This window comes from Bos javanicus, chromosome 22 (assembly GCF_032452875.1).
Source record: "Bos javanicus breed banteng chromosome 22, ARS-OSU_banteng_1.0, whole genome shotgun sequence".
Classification (NCBI taxonomy): Eukaryota; Metazoa; Chordata; class Mammalia; order Artiodactyla; family Bovidae; genus Bos; species Bos javanicus.
Window position 1 is genome coordinate 60,572,054 of NC_083889.1, and position 5,454 is coordinate 60,577,507.

Genomic DNA, 5,454 nt, shown 5'->3' on the forward strand with positions numbered 1-5,454 from the left:
GCCACCCTCGCAGGCTTCTGTTGCACACGGCGAGCGTGGGGTCCAGATGTGGAGGAGGCTCCACTCTCTCACCATGGGCTTTCCAGAGGGGTCCCCTATCCTGGAGTCTGGGGCCAGAGTCCTGGGGTTGAAGATTTTTTTGGCCCCCCGCTTAAAGTTTTTTGACTCTGTCACCAATTTTTAGAAATTGGGAAATTTCACTTAAAAAAACAAACCCAGGTTTTGAGTTACTTTAAGTCGGGAGAGTAAGTGATACTTGTTGATACAAGCGTGACTGAAGGTCATCCTGTTGTGTGCATCTGCACAAACATTCCCTGTTTCTCGGGGGAAACAAATGTGTGTTCAGTTTGAAGACCAGGACCTCCTGTCATCCTTTCTGCCCAGCACCCTGAGTCCTTCAGGACGGCCAGGGCTCGGCCAGCCTCAGGGCAGGGTCTCAGGAGGCTTGTGGCCACGTTCGAGGGCTCCAGACCCTCCCTGGGCTCCCACTGAGCCCACCAGTGAGCATGCCCCCCCACCCCCTCGTCTCTGCTGCCAGCAGGGAGAAGGGATGGCTGCCACCACCACCGGGCCCAGGAGGGCGGCGGAGCAGCCGACCACAGACTCGGTAGCTGTGGAGGTGCCAAAGAAAGCGTGCCACCCCCACCGGCTCTGCAGTGACTGAGTCCCTAGCCACTAACCTTCAGCACACCCGCAGCATTCAGGGCGAAGGTCAGGACGCGTCTCTCCGGGCTCCAGGAGAACTGGCGCGGCAGGCCCTCAGTAAGATATTTCCAGAGAAGTTGTTTATGAACCCGGGTTCTGGCCTCTTACCACAGTTAGGAAAGCACTAAAAGCCACTAGCTTAGATTCCACTCCCCACAACCTGCATCCGCCTCCTGCCAGTAAGAAAGCAGGGGAGCATCGTTCACTCAGCAATGTGTTCATCGAAACGATGAAGATAGGAACCAGCTGGCCCTGGTGGGGGTAGGCCCGGCTGCCTTGAGAACTGCGGAAGCCTCAGGGCCCTCCCTGGTGGCCTGTGCTCCCTGGCACCTAGGACTGCTCAGGACAGACTTTCCCTGTGAGCCAGCCCAGGCCAGGGCACGAGGGCTCCGTGCTGCTGCCCTGGGCTTTCCAGAGGGGACCCCTATCCTGGGTCTGGGGCCAGACTTGACTTGAGGTTGCGTTTTATTTGCCCCCCACACCTTTAAAATTTGACTTGGTCACCAATTTTTAGTTATTGGGAAATTCCACTTTCAAAAAAAAATCCAGATTTTGAGTTACTTAAAAGTTGAGTTTAGGTGACAGCGTGCACTCACCACCCCTGCTCAGTCATCACCTGGAGGGCCCTGGGGCCTGGGCTTGTTTTATCCAACTTGCCACAGTCCCCGGCAGCCTCTGGGGCTAACCAGGCTGCGCAAGTGGTAAAGAAGCGGCCTGCCAGTGCAGGAGCCAGAACAGACATGGGTTCAATCTCTGGGTTGGGAAGATCCCCTGGAAGAGGAAATGGCAACCCACTCCAGTTCTCTTGCTTGGAGAATTCCATGGACAGAGGTGCCTGGTGGGCTATAGTCCATGGGGTCGCAGAGTCGAACACGACTTAGCGACTTCGCTCACGCACATGGCACCAGTGTCTGTGGTCCCGCAGGGGCAAGGCGAAGTGTGTTTGTTGTTTATTCCTGGACAGGAGCTTTCTGTTTCTTACTGGTGGGCAGGCCATCTCATGACCGGAGGGGTGAGCTTCCAGTGTTCCACCCCAACCTCCAGGGAGGGGAGGGGGGCGGCCAGTATTTCATTTGGCGCAGGATCCTTGATGTTTATCCACGTTGTCCCGTGTGTCAGCATTTGCTTCTTTTTTAGTAGTGAATAATCTGTTGAATCCATAATCATACTTTCTTGAGTTGGCCAAAAAGTCCACCCATTCTGGACATTTCATACGAATGGAATCACACAGTATGTGGTTTTCGGGGTCTGGCTTCTGTCCCTTGGTGTGTTTTCAGCGTTCATCTGTGTGGTAGCATGCATCAGTACCTCATCCCTTTTTACGGCCAAATAATATTCCTTTGTATGGATAGGCCATATCTCGTGTACCCCTTTGTCTGTTCGTGAACACTTACCTGTTTCCATGTTTAAAATTGTATCAGTATGCTACTGTGAACATTCACATACAAGTTTTGGGATGGGTTTTGGATGGGTTTTCATTTGTCTTGTATATATGCCTGGGAATGGAATTGCAGGGTTATAAGGAAGTTCTTCCCAGGTGGTGCTAGTGGTAAAAAACCTGCCTGCCAAAGCAGGAGATGTAAGAGACATGGGATCAAGCCCAGGGTTGGGAAGATCCCCTGGAGGAGAGCATGGCAACCACTCTAGTATTCTTGACTGGAGAATTTCATGGGCAGAGGAGCCTGGTGGGCTGTGGTCCATAGGGTTGCAAAGAGTCAGACAGTACTGAAGTGAGTTGGCACGCAAGGAAATTCTGTCTTTAAGTTTTTGAGGAACTGCCAACCTTTTTTACACAATGACGTTCTCCCCAGAAATATAGGAGGGTTCCAATTTTTCCACACCCTCACCAACACTTTTTCTCTGTTTAAAAGATTGTAACTAAGAAACAAGCACACCAAAGTCACAGGAAATAAATTAACACATAAAATCAACTATATTTCTTTATATTGATATTAACAATGAACAATTCTTTTTTTTAAATTTAATTTTATTTTTTAACTTTACATAATTGTATTAGTTTTGCCAAATATCAAAATGATTGTTTCTTAGTTCTAATGTGGATTTTTTTATTCCTGTTGTCTTGTTTATTGTGCATGAAGTTTTTAGTATTTTCTACAGATAAGGTCATGTCTTTTGTGAACAGAGATTACTTATACTTCTATCTTTCTGGCTTGTACAGTATTTATTTCTTTTTCTTGCTTAATTTCTCTGGCTAGGACTTCTAGAACCATGTTGAATAGGAGTAGCAGAAGCAGGCATCCTTATCTTGTGTCTGATCTTGTAGAAAGAGCTTTGTCTTTCCCCATTGAGTATGATGTTAGCTGTGGACATTTTTTTTGGTTGAATTTTTCTGAGACACAAATTACATACAGTGAGATAGATGTACAGACCTTAAGTGTACAATAAATGAATTTTGGCAAATATAACACCTATGTAATCCATATCCCTTTGAAGATATAAGATAATCCCATCACTCCAGAAATAGTTCCCGTTTTACCTACTAAGCCTATCCTGCCTCCTTCCCTATGAATGGGAAAATTCTGTTTTGATTTTTTCCACCATGGGGTACATTTACTTCTAGAATTTCAATCATACAAATGGAGTTTACTGTAAAACTCCATTGTGCCCAATGAAGTTGAGCATAGTTCTTGATTTGAGCATAATGTGAGTGATATTTGTCTTTGTTTCTACTTGCATCAGTTTATTCTTTTTCATTGATTATTAACATTCCAGTATATGAACATACTATAACATTTATTTTCCTATTGATAGAAATTTGGCTTGTTTCCTATGTTTTGCTGTTATAAGTAAATAACTTCCTTGAATACTTGTAATAGATTCATAAACATAAATTTGTGACCCATTGGATAAATACTAAGAGAGGAATTCTGGGCTAAAAGTTAAATGCATATTTAATTTTACAAGATATTTCTTCTCCAAAGCACTAGCACAGTTTTGCACATCTGCTAACCTTGTGTTGGATTTATGGTTGATCCACACCCTTGCAAGCATTTGGTGGTGTTACTCAATATTTTTAATTTTAGCCATGTTGGGTGTGTATTGATGTCACATTATGTTTTCAAATTGGATTTCCATGATGGTTAATTGCACTGAGTGCTTTTCATATGTCATTGGCTATTTAACATTGTTTTTGAATCTTTGTTCAAGTCTAACTTCAACTGGAGTGTTTAGTCCACTTCAGTTAATAAAATTATTGATATGGTTGAAAAAAAAATAAAAAAAAAAATATTGTAACTATCCTAGAAGGTGCGAACTGGTATCTCATTGTGGTTCTGAGTTGCATTTCCCTGATGACTAATGAAATTGAGCTTCTTTTCATGGGCGTATTGGCTAGTTCTTATTTGGAAAAATGTTTATTAAGATCCTGTGTGTATTTTTAAATTGGGTTGTCTTTGTGATTGACTTACAGTTTTTAAAAATATGTTCTGGATAGTAGATCCCCACCAGATACATGATTTGCAAATTTCCTCCCATATTATGGGTTATCTTTTCACTTTTTTGTTCCTGTTCTTGACTCAAATTTTTTAATTTTCACGAAACCCACGTCTTTGTGCTTTTGTTTTCACATCTGAGAAGCCATTCTCTCATCCAAGGTCACAGAGATCTACAGTTATGCTTTCTTCTAGCCATTTTATAGTTACAGCTCTCTTAGGTTAGACCTGAGATCCACTTTCTTTTTGTGTCTGGTGCACAGGCAGAGGTCCAAACCCTCTCTGCTGTGTGTGACTATTCAGCGATCCCAGCATATTTATTAAAAAGACTGTTGCCTTTATTGAATGGTCTTGGAGCAATTTATTTTTGGCACAAACATAGATATATATGTACGTTCAGTTCAGTGGCTCAGTTGTGTCCGACTCTTTGCGACCCCATGGACTGCAGCACGCTAGGCCTCCCTGTCCTTCACCAACTCCCAGAGCTCACTCAAACTCATGTCCATCGAGTCAGTGATGCCATCCAACCATCTCATCCTCTGTTGTCCCCTTCTCCTCCAGCCTTCAATCTTTCCGAGCATCAGGGTCTTTTCCAATGAGTCAGTTCTTCGCATCAGATGGCTAAAGTATTGGAGTTTCGGCTTCAGCATCAGTCCTTCCAATGGATATTCAGGACTGATTTCCTTTAGGATGGACTGGTTGGATCTCCTTGCAGTCCAAGGGACTCTCAAGAGTCTTCTCCAGCACCACAGTTCAAAACCATATGTAGGTGTGTTTCCTATTCTTTTCAATATTGTTGACGTACTTTTGGGGGGGCTGCGCCTTGGGGTTTGGGGGGATTTAAGTTCCCTGACCAGCTGTGGAAACGGAGTCCTAATCGCGGGAACTCCCGAAGTCCCTTATTCTTAAGGCTATTTTAATAATAAAGCGGTCACCAACGCATCACACGTTGGCGGAGTCTCCAGTGCTGGCCTCGGGGGTGAGCTGTGGAGGGCTCCCCAGAGTCTCCGTCCTCACGGGCCGCACAGGCAAAGGGACGAAGAACACCACGGCGCCGTGGACACAGACCCTGCGTGGATCCCGCAGGAGTGGGGGGCGGTAGGGCGGTGGCGGGACGTCCGGCGAGGGAAGCGAGGGAGGCGGCGCGGCGGCCGCGGGGTCATCGCCCTAGACGCGCCGGGTTGGACGACAAGCCAGGCGGCAGGCCCGCCTTCAGCGAGTGGCCGCCGGACGGCTCCGCCCCTCCAGGCAGGCTCCGCCCCGTGTGACGTCACGCTCCCGGCGGGCCCTGGGCACC